This window comes from Macaca nemestrina, chromosome 2, assembly GCF_043159975.1.
Source record: "Macaca nemestrina isolate mMacNem1 chromosome 2, mMacNem.hap1, whole genome shotgun sequence".
Classification (NCBI taxonomy): Eukaryota; Metazoa; Chordata; class Mammalia; order Primates; family Cercopithecidae; genus Macaca; species Macaca nemestrina.
In genome coordinates, this window is record NC_092126.1 from 168,482,961 (window position 1) to 168,505,033 (window position 22,073).

At 37.9% G+C, this 22,073-nt stretch overlaps 1 pseudogene; it reads right to left on the minus strand.

Moving 5' to 3' along the window:
• Positions 1–12,151: 12,151 nt before the first annotated feature.
• On the minus strand, positions 12,152–14,733 carry LOC105470363 (eukaryotic translation initiation factor 4E type 2 pseudogene; annotated as a pseudogene).
• Positions 14,734–22,073: the final 7,340 nt, after the last annotated feature.

Consider the following 22,073-nt stretch of genomic DNA (forward strand, 5'->3'; position numbering starts at 1 on the left):
TGGCTGATCAGGTATTTTTTATTTCCAATTTAGCCACTTCATCCTATTACTTGGAAAGCTGCTGACTGGGCTTGTATCCTTGGTGCTATTAATTGAGCTGAATATTTATTTGGGTAAAATATTAATACTACTTTTGTATCTTTGCCCCAAACTTATTTTTGAATACTTTGAAAAAACGATTGGATGATTCTTCAACTTAAACTAGACATACCTTTCATGCTGCAAAAAGCCAGCCATTGTTGTAAAATTGTCTGTACAGTGACTAAATTTCTATATAACCAAAGTTTATTTTGCATTATGTCTGGGTTTTGTGTTATATGGTGGTCTTCCAAATTAAATATTTTTTTTATGATGGTGTGTGGTTCTATCGCCCTTTCATGAGCAGTTTATGTTGTATTGAGAATTCTCGAGAGTGTGGTGTTGGTAGAAATCTGACAGTTTTATTCCCTTGCTCACAAAGAGGGCATTATCTCCTTTTTTATGGGAATATGGGTGGTGATTACCCACTGGCTTGCTGTCTGAATGTAAAACATGCCTTTATTATGACTTCTGGCTTTTGTGAAGGTGTCATCTTTTGATTCAAACTCGAAGGGCTGGACCAAGGTAGTTAAACTTGACAATGAATTTTTGAATAAATTACTAACCACATAAAGTATTCAATGATGGAGGTGGTTCTACAACAGGACACCCCCCTTTTTTTCTCTGTGGAGATGACTGTTATCCCTTCATTTGAAGTATTAAAAATGGCCTTGGTTGTTTGGGTGATTTATCGTGAAAAGAATTGGTTCTTAGTGTTCCTTCCATTACCTCTCCTCTATCATCCACTGGCTCGACACATCACATTTTACTGGTAAAATTTTCCCCATCCAGACTTACCCTGAAATCACTCTGATTGGGTTTCTTTTTCAACTGAGTGCCTTATTTTCCCAAGGGGATTTAAAATTTTCCTCCTATTGACATAGCGCACCAAGAACTATGGTGCCAGAGCACAGGGCTCTTAGCACAATTTTTTAAAATGTAGAACGTATTTGTACTGGGGAGACAGAGAGCTACAAAACCCTATAGGTAGTTCTAGCATTTGGAGGAAACAAATCCTTTGGCAAAAACCATCTGATGAAATGCCAACACTGAAAAGCTGTATTTCCACCAAGTAAAATTTAGCATAGTGCCAGTAATAAGGGCACTGACGCAAGAATCAGCTATGCCATGGTAGAACAAAATGGAACAAGAGCAACATAAGATATGTAGAGGTGGGTTTAAGCTAGAAGACAGTGCTTTTAGCCCCACTAGTTAATGGTTATCACCTGTTCCCCTCTGAGGAGAAACTGGAAATTTATATCAGCTCTTATCATATGTCCTTTAGTTTTTTGTATATGGGTATGTTCGTTTCCATTTGATGCTGTCATAAATTACCACAAGCTGGATTGCTTAAAACAACATAATTTTGTTGTGGAATAGCTCTGGAGATTGAAAGTCCATGGCTTTGTTCCTTCTAGAAACTGTGGGAAGGACTCTCCTTCCTGTTCAATTGCAGCTTCTGGAGGCTGCCCACATTCCCCCAACCTCTGTTTCACTCTCCACATCTTCCTGTCTGATTATGACTCTCCTGGGTCTCTCTTATAAGAATGCTTGAGATTACACTGGGTACACCCAGATAGTGCAGGATAATTTCCCCATCTCAAGGTGCTTAACATAGTCACATCTGCAAAGTGCCTTTTCCATGTAAGGTAACAAACTCACAGGTTCCAAGGATTCAGATGTAGACATCTTTGAGGGGCTGTTATTCAGCCTAACATGGGGTTAAACTCTCAGCAGTTCTTTTCACCAATTGAGTGTTAGGAATAGTCCACAAATCCTTCATGTCCTCTTTATAGTTTAGTGTGTCTCCACCTGACTCAGACTCATCTGTGGCACCCAGGAGTCAAATCTGAGTAAGCAACATCCTACACAAAATTGTCTAAGGGGGATTTCGTTTTATATATAACCCATGTGTGCTATGTAGTACACAATATATTCCTTCATTCAAGTCACTAGTATAAATCTCGAACTGGATAATGTCAAAGACACAGCCATTTCCTAGTAAAATGAAGACTTCCCTCCTTAAATATTGAATAGCAACTGTTAGACTACAGGTTATTAATTCACTTACTAATCTATGAAATGTTTTACCATTATACTCTAAATAACATCAAAAAATTATCAAACCCTTCGCTGAAATCAAGAGGTGCTAAGGCAATTACTCTTTCCTGAACTACCACCAGTCAATCACTATTTTAAAGTGATATGAAATCAATATGGCTTCACTAGTTCTTGGTGAATGTATATTGATTGCTAGTGACCATCGCATTCTTTTCCAAAGGTTCACAAGCCTTCTATTTAAAAAATCCAATCCCAAATGCTGATAAGAATTAAAATTGTTTAGTTCACATTTCCTGGCATTACCATCATCTCCCTTAAAGGACTGAAAATATCACCTGTAAGTCTTGTGTTTTCCTGCACCTTTCTTAGAAGCCATAAACCTACAATTTCTTCTTATTCTACATAGTTAAAATAATCATTTTTGTCATCCTTTTTTTTCTCTATAGCTTACCTCATTCGCCTCACTTGTGCTTTAATCTTCTTGGTGTTTTTCTCATATTCCTGTCACATTTTTATATTTTTCTTTCATTATATGTCGCTCTTTATATCTTTTATAAAAGTCTTTTATGAACCTGGACTTAGAATGAAATACCTATGCAACCACATTATTTTCCTTAGATGTCTTTCTTTTGCCCTTCTCATTGAACTATTCAAAATGTTTGTACAGTCAGATATACACTTACAGAACTTTCCACCCTTCATCATCTATTTCCCTTCCAGAGTCTCAGGGAAAGTTTTTAGCAACTGACTGCCAAAGTCTATGGCACAAGAATAAACAAACCAGCATTCCCTTTCTTTATATTAGACATTTACTGTTTCCTTAATAATCAGTTTTTCCTTCTTAGTTAAAATCGAGTCCAGGATGGTATTTGCATATGGGGAAATGTTACAAGAAAGAAGGAAACCAACACATTGATTCCAACTATGTGAAATGAATACATATAAATTAACAGCCATTAGAAGATCATTTGGAGAAAGTAAATAGTTGTATCTTCAATAGCAGTTTGAGGTATCAAGAAATCAAGATTTTAAAACTGCAACTAAGTAACTAAGTAGTCCATATTATATTTACAAATGTACCAGAGACAACTTTATCCAATTGAAGTCTACTTCAGTGTCATCATTAGCTCAGCCAGATGTAATAGCTGAATCCCTGAGACTCATGTAAAGCAGACTAAGATCAAAGGAAAGGAAAAAGATAATTCATGTGCTATTTTTAGTCTCATCAATATATATCCAGAAATATCAAATGTTTTAATTGGGGGTTTTATGAGCTCCTACGTTTCTCAAAATGCAACTAAAACTAATCTGCACCTAGCATTTTTGTTAAATATGCATTTTTCTGGTCCTCACAAAAGCTTATTCCAATTACAAGAACTAAAGCCTGAAGCCTGACACTCTAAAGGAATCCTAAATTTTAAGAACTATGGCGGGTTGGGCATGGTGACTCAGGCCTATAATCCCAACATTTTGGGAGGCTGAGGCAGGCGGATCACCCGAGGTCAGGAGTTCGAGACCAGCCTGGCCAACATGGTGAAACCCAGTCTCCACTAAAAATACAAAAATTAGCCGGGCATTGTGGTGCGCCCCTATAGACCTAGCTACTCAGGAGGCTGAGGCAGGAGAATCACTTGAACCTGGGAGGCGGAGGCTGCAGTGAGCCAAGATAGCGCCATTGCACTCCAGGGTGGGTGACAAGAGCAAGACTCCATCTCAGAAAAAAAAAAAAAAGAAGAAGAAGAACTATAGCATTCTTATGAAATACTTTAAGAGATCCATGAATCCCCAAATCCTGAATTTATGAGAGTTTTTCTGGGAAAAGCATTCATGGCTGTCATGAGATTCTTCATGGGTTCATGACTCCCAAAAAGTCAATGGAACCAGAAATTTTAAATGGTTCTCCCATGAACATACTTTCCCACCACTGATGTAGACAATACAGTAAGTTTTGAATCATCCAACACGCTTTGGTTTATTTGGTTTAAAACTAAACCCCTCTTCTTAACTTTTCTTGAATAGCTAGCTAGCTTTTTAATAGCTAGCTTTCAATGTATACTTAGCAAACAATTCTTTTTTAAATTTTTGGCTCAAATAAGATTTATTCATGGAATAAACTATCTGAAAGAGCTAATTGCCACACCAATTGATCAAATTCACAATTTTATTTGACATTAGCAGGCCTGGGATTTTCTATAATGTAAGCCCTGGGGTGTTTAATAATGTAAGATATGAGTTGTGCCTATAGTCTTTACAGCAAATCTAAAAATGTTTCCTTGATAGGTATCTTCAAATATAAAAGTCACCCAGAAAAATCAGTCATATTCTATACAGAAACTAGGCAGTAACTTTTGTCACTGAGGACATCAGAAGAGTTTGTATCTTAAGAATGGCAATTCTTAGATGGCAGATGTCTTTGGTACAACCATATCTATAGCAAAGGAAACAATCAAGTTCTATTCTAAGCTACATTGAGATTGTGGACTTTAAACTTGATCGTTGTGCTGTAATGGGAGTAACTCTGCAGCTGGGTGAGAGGACATATTTTGCATTTGAAAACCAGAGAACAGATGGTGATAGACTGAAAAATTGAACCACAATATTTTACAGTTCTTACCATTAAGTGATAGTTTATTTTCCCCTACCCCTTGGATCTTAGTAGTCTAATAATCTGCTTTGACTGACAGAATGTAGCCAATGCTGGAGTCTGGGCCACAGTTTCCAGATTCATCACCTCTTGGAACACTACTGCTGCCATGTAAAAAAGCAGCTAAACTACTGAATGAGAGGTAACATGGAGAGATAGAGAGAGACTGGGTCAACGGCCAGCATTAAGGACCAAGACATGTAAATAAGGCCATCTTAGACTCTCTATCCATGACTAAGAGGGAGCAGGACTACAACCATATGAATGGTCTCTGGCAAGACCAACAGAAGAATTATTCAGTTGATTGCAGTCAACACAGAAAATCATGAGAAATACTAAATTATTACCACTGTAAGACACTAAATGTTGGAGTGTTTTATTACATAGCAATGAGTAATGCATGTTGAAACTTGGCCAGAGATTTTATAGAAGTAGGAATAAAGACATAGAAATCACTAGACCATATTTTGTAGATAGCATCTTATTGTGGTAGACAAGAAGATGTGCTACCTGGACCTCCTTCAAGGAATGACTTGCTTGCCCAGCTATGGAGAATGCCACTAACACACAGCCTCAACTGTTAGCTCCTTTAGGTTTTATATCTCGGGTGCCAAGAATTGCCTCTCCCAAGATCGTGCCATATTTAGTGACTAAGTGAGGTGAGGATAGAAAGTCCCAGCAATTTCAGTCCAAATGGTAACATGCTTATGTGCAATTCTTGCTCAAGAGCTCTCTACTAGGTTGGTCAAGACTTCTTAATAAATTAATAGAAATGGTTGTGCTAGGGACAGTTTCCTTGGGGTTGTAGGTTACGATGGGAAGCATCAGCCCATGTAAATAAGCTGTCCTAGGCAACCTTCTAGGTTCGTTCTGATGAAGATTCCCATCATTATGTTTCCTGAAGACTGTTACTGTCAGTTATGGGGAAGCAATGAGCTATGTCTGTTATCAGTCAGTGACTCTACCATGTTCCTGATGGTCAAGCTAAGTCTGTGCTCACCACTTACCTAGGCTCTCTGGACTTTTTAACTTCTTATAAAAGTACAGGATAGACATTATAACAAATCAGACCCTGTCTTGACACTTCCATTGATTTGTTTTAAAAACTAGATTAGTTCATCTTATTATTATAATGATATTAAACTACATACCCAATGTTTTTCAAATAATGTAATGTTCACAATGACTCATCAAGATGAATATAATATCCCAGGTTAAAAAAAAATAAACTGAAGTTTAGTTACTCAAGGTCATATAGGTAGTCAATGGATGATTTAATCCTAAATCTTGATGACTCTTAAGCTCATGTTTTTTCTGCGGGTTCACTGTCTCTTATGGAGCTAAGCATTGACTGAAATAGAAGGGAATAAAACACAACTGTTTGAAGGGTCATGGTCTACATTCCTACCATGCATAATTTTGTTTGACACAACTAAGTAAGAAAGAGAGTATGCCAGAAATTAAAGGGAAAAAAAAGAAATAATTAAAATAATCAACTCCACGGAGGAAGAAGGAAGGAGTGGTGACCACATAAAAGGCTGGATAGAAGCCCAGGAAGTCATAAAATTTGAAGAGAATGAACACGAGGTTCTCAAAACTCTGATATGTAAGAATTTGCCTCCACCTCCCGAAACTTCAAAGGGGTTAATTTTAAGAATAAGAATTTTAAGAATAAGAAGTATGATTTTCACAGTATTGAGTGGCTTTAAAGAACTCATTATCCCATAGAGATAGTACTCACTAAAAACACAAAGAGTTATAAGAAATTTGTAAATTGTTTCATCAGCACCAGACCCTTAATGGTTTGGTGAGAAAACCAAGAAAATTTGGGGTTGGGGTGGAAAGAATAACCCATGATGCTAAAATCCCAAAGCCCTTCTGTGGTCCTCTGCCAGGCACAGAGTTCTAGGTGGGCTGACTCTCATCCTACCCTAGTTTAACACTTCTTATATGCATTTGCTTGCTTCTCAGAGAAAGAAGATGCTGCACTGGCAAAATCTGTCTGGAAAAGGCTTTGGATTCAGTTTCCCAAAACTGAACATAATCCAGCTTATTTCTCCCTTAAAGACAAAGCTTGTGTCTTTGTCTTGAGGTCACCTGAATGGTGTGGAGTGGGGTAGTGGTATGCCAGGGGCATGTCTCCTACAGCAGATTCGCTGTAAACCCAGAGGTGCCTCTTAACTTGGGCCTAACCCCCAGATTTCTTGAATACAAACCTCATCTCTGCCCCTAAATTGTTCCTGTGGTAAAGGGGGTTAAATTTTTCATTTCCCTCTATCATCGGTAGTTCAATACATTTTTACTCTCTCTTCATCTCCTGCCCATTCCCTCTAGGGCTAAAGGCTTGAAGTTTAAGTCTCTCTTGAAGAAACGGCCATGCTTCATTTAATCCTGCTGCAGCCAGACTGCTGTGGATGTCATGCTTCTGATGAGACATTAAATCAAGGTAAACATTAATCCCCCAGGCTGGAGCATCTATGAAGAGAAGAAAAATGTGTCTTCACCTCACAGGAAACACTGCAGCCAATCTAGGCCCTCTATGTTGCCTCCAGACCTCACACACTTGGAGTTAATTAGAAAATTCTCCCTCTGGAATACATTATAAGCTGTGTTTAATTTGTTGGAGAAAATATTCTCACAAATCTTGCTGAATACAAATGCTTCTGAGGAGTAAAAAATAAGAAAACATAAATAAATTTGTGCATCAAAGCAAAGTACTTCTGCTGTCAACAAAGAAGGCAAATATAATCTATATTTCTGCCTGACCTAGGTGCAATACATTAAGATGCAGATTATATGAGCAATAATGTAATCCAGTTAAATCACCCCAAAAGAGCAAAGTAATTTGAGAAAAGATCAAGAAGGCGCCAGCTCAGTATCTCCATTTCAGACTATATGCCCCTAAATGTTTTCTTTTTTTTCATTTTTCAGACTTAAATCTAATTCACCTGGAATTTTGATGTTAGGTAAGGATATAATTTTTCTTTTAAACTAATTTTACCAACAAAATTTATTGCATAATTCTTTTTTTAAACACATATATAAAACATATATGTTACCTGCATCTAGGCTGTTCTTGTTGATCCCTGCATCAGGACCGCACTGATTTGATTATTGTAGGTTACTTTATGTTTTAATATCTTACAGGACCAGTGTCTTTATTCCTATTAGTTTTTAAAATATTCATGTTATTCTTTCCCATATATTATTCCAGTTACAAATTCACTTTGTTAAGTTCAAGCAAATAAATCACAATGAGGTTTCCATTGAAATTAAATTAACTTGGGGAGGAATTGACATACCCTTTAGAAATACATCTACACTAGCAGTCCTTTCTTAAAATGTTTCTCATTCAACGTATGTGAAGGACTCCATCTACATAAGTCAAAACTCATTGGTTACCAGGAACAGAAACTCAATTTAAATGATCTTTAAAAGAGGGAAGCACTGTGTACAAGAATTAACTCCAAATTGATCATGATTCTACATGTGAAATCTAAAACTATAAAGAAAAAAATTTTAACTCTATGTCCTTGAATTTAGTAAAGATTTTTTAGACAGATAGGATACAAAAACCAAAACCTATAAAATAAGATAAATAGGACTTCAAAATTAAAAACTTCTGCTCTTTGAAAGACACTGCTAAGAAAATGAAAAGACAAGTCACAGACTGAGAGCAAATATTTGCAAAACATAAATTTTATAAAAGACTTGTGTCCAGAATATGTAAAGTATTCTCACAATGTAATAATGGGAAAGAAAACACACAATAAAAAACTAGCAAAAGATTTGATCAGACACATCAGTAAAGATATGTGGATGGCAAATAAGCATATGAAAAGATGTTTAACACCATTTTTCATTGAAACCAAAATAAGGTATCATTGAATACCTATTAGAATTATTCATTTTTAAAAAACACGAAACCACCAAATACTGGTGAGAAAGAAGAGCAATGGGAATTACTGCTGGCAGAAATGCAAAACGGTACAGCCACTTTGGGATACAGTTTGGAAGTTTCTTATAACATTAAAAGTATGTTTACTGTATAACCCAGCAATCCTACTCTTAGATTCCCTACCCAAGGGAAATGGAAATGTGACCACACAAAAATCTGTATGCAATTATTTACTGTGGTTTTCTTCATAACTACCAAAATCTGGAAACAATACAAATGCCCATGAACCGGTGAATGCATAAACACACTGTGGTATAGCCACGCAATGAAATATGACTTAGCAATAAAAAGGAACAAAATACTGATACTAGTAACAACACAGATAGATCTCAAATGCATTATGCTAAGTGATAAAAGTGATATACTCCAAAGGGTATATACTTTGTGTTTCCATTTACAGAATATTCAGTAAAAGGCAAAATTACAGGAACAGAAAAACAGATTAGTGTTTGCCAGTGGATAGAGCAGGAGAAGGGGATAAATAACAGAGGGGCATGAGGGAACTTTCTGGGATGACAGAAGTAACCCATGTCTTGATTAAGGTAGTAGTTACGCAACCTTTATGCACTGATCAAAATTCACAGGACTAGTCACCTTAACGGAGTAAATTTTAGTGCATGTAAATAGATCTCAAAAAAAAAAACAAAAACAAAACAACCCATCCTACAAGGGGCAGAGGTATATTTTGGCTCATCTGTTTGAAAACTTTGGGTATTTTCTGCTTTCAGGCACATCTGAGGCCAAGTGCATAAACACATTCTTAGTCACGTGTTCTACTCTTGCCCTTTTATCCTTCATGTTGGCTTATTCTTTCCAGGTAATGGTGTCCATCATTACTTCTTGCTTGCAATGAGTTTTACAGTTCATAAACTCAGAAAAAGATCCTCTCTTTCTTCATGCAACAATAGCAGTTTCCCTCAAAGGGCATTGGTAAACCCTGCTTAGATCTCATACCTCCCTCTACACAATCAATATCCGGGCCCTGGAGAAAGAGATACTCTGACTGGCCACCTTGAGTCTTTTGCCCACGCCGGTGGCAGGAGGGACGGCCACATCGGAATCACTTGGTGCAGTAGAGAAGCAAATTCCAAAAGGAAGGAGAGCCAAGCAGACAAAATAACAGATGTCCTGACATCCTCATTCTTGATTACTGCATATCATGGTCTGTCTGCTGCTCTTGTTGCTCAACAATACCCAGCCAGGGCTCTTCCTTCAAGCTGTGTTCCAAGGAATCTTTACAGCATGTTTTCCAGATTTCCATCTTGCAATTTTACGCTTTCACTTAAATATAGCAGCTTCTATGGATACTTCTCTTAACCTCCTGTTTTTTCCACAGGAGCCCAACCCAGTGTGTTTGGGTTGAATCAACTCTCCCATGCTGAGAGACTGGAATGCATTTGACTCTTCAGTGGATGATTTCATCTGCCTCTTTGGTGATACTAGTCCTAGGAAGTAACACTGCTGCCCACATTTGCCTGGTTCTTAGTTGACTCCCTCAGCAGGTGCCCTGACACAGCAGCAAGAAGACAGGACAAACAAGTGAGCTGGACTGACTTGAATTATTAATCTCTACTTACCAGCCTAACCCATGTACAATGTTGCTATAGCTCTCATTGAATTGCAGAGACTGATCACACTGTCTGAATTTTTTAGTTCCCTCAGGAAGCAAACACTTGTATTTTTTAGATGAATCCTAAGAACCTATCTAGTAAACAGTTTAATTTTACAAATAAAATAACAGAAGCCCTGAGAGCTTTTGGCCCAAGAGCTGAAACTAAAACCTTAGCCTCTTATCTACTTACTGGTGCTCTTGACACTGTTTTCTGATGCTTCTCTTTTTCTCAGATTTCCTTCTGGTTAGTGATTTGTCTATAAATATTTCTACCACTAATAAGTGTTTTTGGAATGCAAGTAAGTCAAGGTCACCATCTATTTGGTAGTAGATTGTTGTCAGAGACGATAGAGAGCTTAGTGAGGTTTGGATTCAGAAAGGTTCAAATTTGAGTCCTGGTTTCAAACGTATTAGCTGGGTGACCTTGGCAACTTACTCAGAATTTCCTCACCTATTAAATGTGGATAATAATAGTATCTCTTTCAGAGGGATATTGTGCAGAATAAATCAGATTTCGAAAACATTTAGCAAAATAGCTAGTAGTCTTTACTCAGCAAAGACAGCTAGTAGTCTTGTCTTAGCTGTTTTATTAGGTTGCCTCTTTGGTCTATACTTTCGCAGTCGTCAAAAGAAAGGATTTAGGAAAGGAAACCAGAACAGAGAACTCTGCAAACAGAAGAACCAGCAGTATTGAAAGAGGGATTTCATTTAATGCTGCTTAAGAAAATACTTTTTTTTTAATGAAAATACCCCATATCGCTGTAAAGGACTTTAAGAACAAGGAAAGGAGGATGGTAGTTTCAGGATAAGAAAAGCAACCTTTGAGATTTTGCAAGCTAATGTTGAAATTTGCATCAGTATCTTGATCTCTTAAAACGCTGTGTGGAAAAGAGGTTGAGTTAGATTTGGGGCAGCAAAAGGATAGGGTGGAACAGGAAAGACTCATAAAATGAGACTGTAGTAGAAGGAATATAAATATACTTAGATAAGGTAAGAAAAAGGAATTGTGAAAGCATCCTGGGTTCAGGCAGGAAAAGGATCAAGTTTAGGAGATCAGCTGGGCAGTTGATATAGTTCAAGACAATGGAGGATCCAGTTGCAATAACGAGTAGTAAGGATCAGGAAATACTTTAAGAATCTGAATCCCACTCTAAGGAGATGCGACAATAAGACATAGGATCATAAATGGGAATTACTGGCAAGGGGCTTATCTTCTAAGAAATGAATTCACCATTGCCACTGAGGCAAGGATTTCACACATTTCCTGTACAGGACTAGGACTGAAGCCAGAGTACTGCAAAGTACACAGCAGGACCGTGCGGGGAGATTTTAGGCCAGAATGAGGAAACAGCACCCTGTTTGTGAAGGAGGCTCTTCACAGTATTTACAGGCTTTCACAATCCATATAACTTGAAACATACATTAAAAAAAAAAGGGAAACATGAGTGCAGAATTTACAGAGATATTTTGGTACATGTGCCCAGAGGCATTTAAAAATACAGCCTTGGTTTTCAAAATCAAGAAAATAAACAGAATACATTAAAGATAAAGATGGTATCATATTGAAAACCTAGCTGATATATTTGTAATTTTTTTTCAAGATTACTCTAATGCCCCTTAGTTGCAGGTTTCATCAAATAGGAAGTATATTTTCAAGTAACTTCAGTTATTCTATGGAATTTAGAGCTAGAAAGTTCTACAGTCAAATACTGTGGAAATTTCAAATTTGTAAGGATGAAAAAGTCTTCTGAAAGGGATGTCTTGGTTTCTTGATACAGCAGAGCATCCATATGGCGGGCAGGGAGTGGGGAGCGGGTAGAAGCATGTAGACAATGTTAGGGTGTGGGAACAACTAAAGGAATATTGAGGGACCAAGTTTAATCAGTAAGGCCCATCAGTAGTTATAGAAATCATCTAGTGGTTTCCTAACTGTGATTTATACAGATCCCCAAAACTCTGGAGTCCAAGAAAGCTTAGTCAGAAGCCTCTATATTCATTTCAACCAAAGTGACTCTGCATTTCTTCTCTCTTTTTTTTTTTTTAAATTTAGCACCGTTTATTGAGCAATCTCAGCTGTTGTTGTAGCTGCTCTGTGTCAGCCTGTTCTTAAAACATAAAATGCTCTTTTAATTATCTTGTCCAGGACAGAAGGATCTTCCAGGTAGCACACCAACAGAACAAGAGACTCTAATGACACCAGCTTCATGGATAGTGCCATCCGGAGAGGGAGAAGGTCATGGCACTTTCAGCCACACCTTCCAGAGGCTTTGAAAAGGAGCCCTTGGGGGCCCAGTCTGCCTGGCATTTTGATGCTGTCAGTGTGAGTTTTGTATTTCACAATGGTGTTGGGAGATAGGTTAAGCACTCGCCAAAGTGTATTCCGGATTTGGGCTGTGGTTGCTTGGTCACTGGCAGTCTTTTCCATATTGAAATAATGTCCTCTTGAAAGTGAAGAGAGACCACAGCCCCACAGATCTCCTCCCCAACCATGAACTGTTCCCCTATCATGGCCAAATGAGATTCTCCCAGCAATGGGAGATCAAGCCCTTCGGCAGCCAAATAATCCTCTTGTCACCATTTTTATTTGCATTATCCTCCCACGTGGGTTTAATTCCTTCTTTGAAGAGATGGAAGTCACTGTGGCCTGTCAGATCCTTTGGACATATCATGTGGCTATAAAACCTCCAGAACTGCTCCACAGAGGCAAAGGCACCAATCTGTTTGATAATTCTGGTCATAACTCTGTGAGCTGGTGGGACAGCCAGAGGTTCTCCTGGAGTACCAGAAAGTGTAGTTGTACTGGAGGGGATGCTCTGCCTGTCCAGGGACAACAGCCTTCCTCTTGTTACTGCTCTTATTCTTGTCCCATTCTGTTTTTTTCTTTCTCAGTATCTTTCTGTGTGCTGCTTTCTTCATTCTGATCATGGTCCCCATTGTCATCATCTTTCAAAGCATCAAACTTGTTGTTCATCCTCTTGCCACTACTATCGCCACTGCCTCACTTCTGCTTTTCCTACGGGCTATAAATTGAGTTTCCATAGAACATTCTGTTTGAGACAAAGGACTCCAATATTTATGTCAGAAAAACCGAAAAGGATATTGAAATGGACAAAAATAGACTACTTGCCATTCTGTAAAGCACCTCTTTCCATTTATTTCATTCAGAGAAGTCCACACCTTTTATTGCCTTTAAGGTATTTTACAACTCTGTAAGTAATGCAAATGATTCTTGCCCATAGAAAAGCAAATGATTTTTAGTTCTGGTAAAATGTTGCCTAATGGATATTGACCAGTTTGCATGTGTCCGTAAACTTACTTCTTATTACCTAGATATGTGTGGTGTTTAAATCATTTTGGGAACTGGTTGTCACATCTTACTGGTTTTCTCATGTATTAATTAGTTAAATAAAAGCCTTTTCCAAAAGAATGAAACCGCACACGTATCTCTTGCTATATACAAAAATCAAACCAGAATGGTGTAGAGACTTAAATCTAAGACCTCAAACTATTAAACTACTAAAAGTAAACACTGGGGAAACTCTCTAGGATATTGCAGTGAGCAAAGATTTCTTGAGTAATACCCTATGATCACAGGCAACCAATGCAAAAGTGGACAAATGGGATCACATCAAGTTAAAAAGCTTCTGCACAGCAAATGAAACAATCAAAGTGAAGAGACAACCTACAGAATGGGGGAAATGGAAGTGAAGAGAAAAGTCACAGAATGGGAGAAAATATTTGCAAACTACCCATCTGACAAGGGATTAATAGCCAGAATATATAAGGACCTCAAACAACTCTATAGGAAAAACAACTAATAATCTGATTTAAAGGGGGCAAAAGACTTGAATAGACATTTGTCAAAAGAAGACAAACAAACGGCAAACAGGTACATGAAAATGTGTTCCATATCAGTGTTCATCAGAGAAATGCAAATTAAAACTACAATGAAGTATCATCTCACTCAAGTTAAAATGGTTTTTATCCAAAAGTCAGGCAATGACAAATGCTGGCGAGGATGTGGAGAAAAGTGAACACTTGTACATTGTTGGTGGGAATATAAATTAATACAGCCACTATGGAGAACAGTTTGGAGGTTCTACAGAAAATTATAAATAGAACTACTATAAGACCCAGCAATCTCACTCCTAGGTATGTACCCAAAAGAAAGAAAATCAGTATATCAAAGAGATATCTGCACTCCCACATTTATTGAAGGACTACTCACAATAGCCAAGATTTAGAAGCAATCTAAGTGTCTATCAACAGATGAATGTCTAAAGAAAACGTGGTACGTATGCACAATGGAGTACTATTTAGCCATCAAAAAGAATGAGATCCTGTCATTTGCAACAACATGGATGAAACTGCAGGTCACTATGTTAAGTGAAATAAACCAGGCATAGAAAGACAAACATTGCATGTTCTCATTTATTTGTGGTAGCTAAAAGTTAAAATAATTGAACTCATGGAGATAACAGGTAGAAAGATGGTTACCAGAGGCTGGGAAGGGTAGTGGGGGTGGGGAGATAGTGGGGATGCTTAATGGGTACAAAAAAATAGAAAGAGTGAATAAGACCTAGTATTTGCTGGCACAACAGGATGACTACAGTCAAAAATAATTTAATTGTCCATTTAAAAATAATTATAAGTGTATAACTGGATTATTTATAACACAAAAGATAAACATTTGAGGGGATGAATACCCCATTTACCCTGATGTGATTATTATGTATTACATGCCTGTATCAAAATACCTTATGTACCCCATAAATACATACAACTACTATGTACCAACAAAAATTAAAAATTAAAGGCTGCCTCACAGCCCTTAGAACCAACCCTGCTGACTCTGTGATCTTGAATATCTATAGCCTTCAGAACTATGAGACAATAAATTTCTGCTGTTTATACCTCCCAGTTTGTGGTACTTTGTTACAGCAGCCTTATGAAACAAATATAATTCTGAGGCAGTTGCAGTTGTCCTCAAGGAGATGGGCCCATGTCTGTGTATCAGGTAAGATGGCTCTCTCTGCTAAGAGCCTAAATATTGAAGAGAATTAGGGGTTACAGGGCCAGCATGGAATCAGTAGCTAGACAGCAACGGCCAATTAGTGTCAATTCAATGGAAAAGAAAGGAGGATAATCAGATATTTTATTACGTATATCCAAAGCACATTAAAATAATAAGAGGGTTGCCAACAGCTTCTAGGGTTCAGAATTATATTTCTGACAGTGGGAGGTCATTCAAGGTGGAATATGAGATAAGCCCTAAAAATTAGGCTCATCCAGCAGCCTTGTTCTCTTTAAGTCTAAAATGCTGTCAATAATGTGAGTTCCTGAAGTTTGAATGGTAATTCTCTGTGTACAAGAAAACAAAATTAAAATGCATGTTTTTTTTAACTGTTCACTCTGAAAATGTGATCAAGTTTAGCTAAGTTTTCACGTGTAATGAAGAGTTACCATGTTTGCTCTCACAGAACCAATGTCCTTTATACACCCATATATGAGTCCTCCTCACACACCTTTCAGAGAGAAGAGACAATGGAATTATTGAAATTATAGATTTTTTAAAAAATCAAGCGTGTATAAAAGTCCATGACATACAAAGAGCATACAATGATTTCTAAAGCTAGAAAATATTAAAAATAAGACAGGAAGACTTCAGATTGAAGCAATGAAAAATGTATTCAATCATCAAAAGTGTATGTATCAAGAAAGTACAAGAACCCTTTTATACATGTGAATAAAATGAATTGGGAAATGTTCCATCAGATTGTTAGCCAGATTGACTACATTGAACTATTATATTGTTACGTGAAAACTTCAAACCATCCCTCTGGTCATCCCAGAATCTTGCTTTCCCATAGCAGTTCTCTACTATCAATAAGATGTGGCTACAACTGCCTTACATCAACCATGGTTAGTAGCACTGTGAAGGCAGCCATAAGGAGCATGCTATTCTGCCTTGTAAGTGAATATGAGGTGACTTTCTTGACTGTCCATTGCCATAACTGTGATTGCCAAATCTGTGTCACAATTCTACTATGTGGCATTCTTTTTTCCTTAAAAAAAAAAAAAAAAAAAAAGACACTCTAATGTTAACATCCTTTATCCATAGCTGAATAAATAATTGAGGTAGATATGTCTTTTGAAGGCAGGGGGACAAGTTTCTTCTCGGTATCTTTAAACATTCATAGTCCTACCCCCATCTTTAAAAAAATAATTAAACATATTTACTTGCCCATTTCTACCTCCTTTATCTTCCCTTACTCTTACTACTCAGTCAATAATGTTGTCAAAAGAGCATGAGACTGGGAATCAAAAACTCTAGATATAAGTCTAAACTCTTAAATTTTCTTGCTATTTGGAAGGCAAGTCTAAGAAAATTCTTTAACATTTTAGCATTCTTGCCTATGAAATGGAATGATTATCATCAACCCTGACTACCATACAAAGTTATTATGATAGGAGATTGCCAGAAAAAATGCCTGATTGGACTTCAGTTAGAAAAACAAATGTATGATTGAGACATTAAATGTTTTACAATCCTGCCTGAGAGGAGTCTGTGAACAGGATATAGGTGAACTGAACCTAATCTAAAAGGATCAGAAGCAGTCCAGGTAAGATTATAATGAGCAGAAAGTGCTGTCAGATTTTGAAATGTTAACATTTATGAGAATAAGATTGTAAGAATAAGATTATCTGAGGATAGTTTGAGGAGCATGCCATTTGCTCAGAACAAATAAAAGCTTTTGCCTGTGCCCCTGTCCCTTTCTATTTCCCCAAGTCTCTCCTATTGAGCCAAACTCTATAGCTCTCTCTGATAATTTCAGACAAAATGACCTAACCTTTTCCCAACTGCCCAGAGCACAAACAATCTGTATCATTTATATAGTCCCCTAATTAACAGGTAATCGCATACTGTCTTGATTTCTATGCATTTTTATGTGTTAATATTCAACGGCTTCTTAGTTAAAGGTGATTTATTCAAATCCATAGAGATAGGCACAGTGTTAGACATGTTAAGTGTTATTTCATCCATCTGCCTTTGCAGCTTATCCTACAATCCTTTCAGATTTACGCTCTTTCCTAAAGGTAGTCTTATATTTTCTAAGAAAAGTCAATTTTCAGCCAGGCACAGTGGCTCACACCTGTAATCCCAGCACTTTGGGAACCCAAGGTGGGCAGATCACAAGGTCAGGAGTTCAAGACCAGACTGACCAACATGGTGAAACACCATCTCTACTAAAAATACAAAAATTAGCCAGGCATGGTGGCATGTGCCTGTAATCCCAGCTACTCAGGAGGCTGAGGCAGGAGAATCGCTTGAACCCAGGAGGTGGAGGTTACAGTGAACCGAGATTGCGCCATTGCACTCCAGCCTGGGCAACAGATTGAGACTCTGTCTTAAAAAAAAAAAGTCAGTTTTCTAAAATTTTCTTCTGAATGTTACTAAGTTATTTTCAAAGGTATGCCTGTCTTTTCTTTTAAGACTTCAAAGTATTGTCATTTCCTTTGTGCTGAATATTCCTTCAGAGTCACCATGTTGCCTCCCACTTCCTGTACTTAAGCACTGGCTGAATCCTCTTCTCAAATATACAACTGATTTGGGTTGATGTCTGCAACTGTTTTACTTGGATTTCTATGAACTTCTACTGTGCTAAAATGGCCCATTCCCGGCTTTCTGACACTCTGAACAGATGGAGTTCATATACACTATAGCCAGCACTCTACTCACACTGCCTCTTTTCTCAACCACATTTCACTTGTAGAGACTACACGTACAATTCCCATTCCCACCTCCTCATTACTTCCACCTTCTTTTCTTGTGTTACAAGTTTTTAACCAGGTATAAGTGGAAGCTGAACAACAAGAACACATGGACACAGGGAGAGAAACAATACACACTGGGGCCTGTATGGGGTGGGGTGCGGAGGGAGAGCATTAGGAAAAATAGCTCATGCATGCCGGGCTTAATACCTAGGTGATGGGTTGATAGGTTCAGGAAACTACCATGACACACGTTTACCTCTTTAACAAACCTGCACATCCTGCACATGTACCCCAGAACTTAAAAATAAAAATTAGAAAAAAAGAGAGAAGTCTTCACAACAATGTGAATATACTTAACGCTACTAAAATGTACACTTAAAAGTGTTTGAGATGGTAAATTTACGTGTTTTAAATGACAATTTTTTAAAAAAATATTTTTCAAAAAGAGACTGGTATTGATTGGGAAAAAGGAAAGAGAAAAGAGAAGACAGAATGATGGCTACCATAAAAAAGCAACAAATAGGTGTTGAAGGGGTCACCCAATTTTTTATCTGAAACAGAGCTAGCTTTTATGAATCAAGGGACAGACCATGAGAACTGAAAGTAAAGAAAAGGAAGATCTTCCTGGCCGGGCGCGGTGGCTCATGCCTGTAATCCCAGCACTTTGAGAGGCCGAGGCGGGCAGATCACGAGGTCAGGAGATCGAGACCATCCTGGCTGACATGGTGAAACCCCGTCTCTACTAAAAATACAAAAAAATTAGCCAGGCATGGTGGCGGGCGCCTGTAGTCCCAGCTACTTGGGAGGCTGAGGCAGGAGAATGGAGTGAACCCGGGAGGTGGACCTTGCAGTGAGCTGAGATCGTGCCACTGCACTCCAGCCTGGGCGACAGAGCGAGACTCTGTCTCAAAAAAAAAAAAAAAAGAAAAAATAAAAAAAAAGAGAAAGAACTGGGTATATATGTAAAATGGTATACAAGCATTCAATCTAGATGACCAAACTCCAACCATTCCAAAAGGACCTTCAAAATGCTTTGTCAGCCATGTGCCTTGTCCTTATAGGGATGCATTAAAGCTAAAACTGTCTACATCTCAATGATTTGGGCCTATTCAGTCATTGACCTTTAGTTTTTTTTGTATTGGCAGTGACATTAAGGATTCTTCAAGATATTCACTTGAGGCTACCTGTGTTATTAGAAACCATCACAGTCAGAAAATTAGAATTCATTAACAGGAAGATAATGTGCTTGCTACTATGATATATGGGACTATATTTATCCTGTACAATGTAACATATCTGTTTCATCAGTGCAGGAACAGGATGATCTTTCATCCGGATGAAATAGCCTTGAAAGCTTCGTCACCGCAGTGCAGCAAGAAGCTACTAAAATGGTTCTTCCTAGCCTCTTTCTGCTGATTAAAAAAAAAAAAAAAAAAAAAAAGACCGCACCACCTCCCAAGGGCTTCAATGCAGTTGCTATGGCAACACTATATCTGAGTCAGAACTATTAACAATCACCATGGCAACAAGTGTCTCACTTGCCATTTCCAGAAACTCATTGCGTTTGGACTAGAATCATCACACCATGAAAAAAGAGGTGGAGTTTTCCTCTCACTAGGAAACAGAAATACTTTCTCGAAATAACTTATCCCAAAAATGTTCTAAATAAAATTAAATTAAAGGACTTCTAAAGGAATCATGCTGTCATAAGTTGATTAATCCTTTTTCCTGAAATATTAAGTTTGATGAAAAAAATGACAAAATGTTAATTGATATGGTAGATTTATTTTTTCCCAATATGATAAAATCTTTGGTATGAATAACATTATCTCCTATTTTATAAATTCCAATAACTGTATGTTTTATGTGTCTTGCCTGGCCCTTTTTTTTCCTCTGCTTAATTTTCCTTCTTTCACTCTGTCAGACACCGTCCTGAATATTTAGCAGAATAGAATTCTTTAGAGATTTGCGAATCACACTTGTCAAGTTAGATGCAACGAAAAGCATCACACATATTTCTGGAATTGTACTAATAATGGGGTGTGTGGTGCTCTGTGGGAAGTAGTCATGGTGGAGCTTGAGGGCCCGTTTTATTTCCCTTCTTCCTTAAATACAAGATGGTAGAAATGGACAGTGTCGATTTTCATCCAGATTGTGACTTCCCCAAAGGACTGTACACTGGAGCAGAATTAAGACACCGCACCACCAGTCTCTAAGACCTACCGGCTCATCTTTGCTCTTGTGTCATCCTCCCTCCCTAGGTGTTCCAAAGCACCTCTGCACCCCTTGATTCTAGTGCCCTCATCATACCATGTCTTGTCACACAGTGACATTTTCTTGGGATTTTTCTCCTGGATCAGAGTTTCTAGGACCAAGTAAGTTTGCCTAATAGTTTTCAGAATAGGTTCTCACATGCATTGACAATAAAAAGGTGCAAAAAGAAAACAAACCTTCAGGGAACAAAAGCCAAATTAAATCAAACTACAGATTTATCTCTTTTGCTTTTCTTAGTATCTTGTTAGTGAAAACCAAGATTCTGTGTTCTTTAATGTCCTTTCTTCTGCCAGAGCTCACCCCTAGCAGCATGAAGGCAGGCTCCAGAACAAGCAAACTTCAGTGCAGAGAACGCCACTTCAGCAGTAATGGGAAAAGGGAAACATAGATGACCTTTCATTTCACTGTGAACCTAGGTTATTGGACTCTCCCTGTCTAGTATTTATTTCAAATAGAAGTAGGTGATGGGGAGAAGTGGACACAAGTAATGTGTCTCACTGATCCAGTGTAAAAAGAAGTCCTTACAGAAAGGCTCTCCAACTTGCTATTGAGAGATAAAAATGATTCCAATGTCAGGATGATATTATACAGAGATCTGGGGGCTCTCCTGTAGGCCAAGGCAAACAGTCATTCAGAAAAAAAGAAAACATGGGAGGGGTCTCATTTTATAAAGAACCCAAGTCTGAGTCTCCCACAGTGCTGCCCTGTCCCTGAACTACCCAAGAAAATGTGAACTACATTTTCTCCAGAAGCTGGAAGTGACATTGAAATGCTCACTTTTACAAAGTTTTCTCTGAAATTCTTTAATTTATCTACAAGCTGCTTGCTTGTTGACTTTTCAGTAAATGTTTTTCCATGTCTTGAATGAAATCAAACTGATGGATTTCATTTTTCCAGAGGTCCCTCTGGGGAGAAGAAAAACGGGGGGCTTCATGACATGATGTGGATAGTCCAGGTAAAGTGTATACCTACTTAGTAACCAGTGTAAAGCACTTCAGCTGAGACCCTCATGCTCTGATGGGCATTTGCCATGGCTATTTGTGTACCAAACTGTAAGTAAATAGCAGCAGCATTAGGTTTGGATTCAAATCCTTCTCCCTCCCTTTACTAGCTGTGAGACAATAAGTAAGTGACTTGATCACACTGTACCAGATATTTTCATCTGTGAGACAGCACTAACAATAATCCTTAGTTCATAGACTTATTTTGATGATTACATCAACTAGCATATATGAAGCACCTAGAACAGTGCCTGACACTCAAAAAACACTATTGTTACATTACTGTTGGATTCAATTTGGCTATATGCTTCTTACTTGCAACTCAGAAAGATATAAAAATTTTTTTGTTTTAATGATTGCGTGTTAATTTTATACGTTCATCTCTTCACTCATTTGGCAAACATTTAACTCTGAAAAGCAGAGACAAGGCATAGTCCTTGCCTTGTAGCAGTTATAATTTACTAATGTTAAAAGGACTAGCAAAGAAGGGAAAGCATTGCAAATGATATTTCAGTTTGAAAACCAAAGGCCGGGCGCGGTGGCTCAAGCCTGTAATCCCAGCACTTTGGGAGGCCGAGGTGGGCGGATCAGGAGGTCAGGAGATCGAGACCATCCTGGCTAACACGGTGAAACCCCGTCTCTACTAAAAATACAAAAAAACTAGCCGGA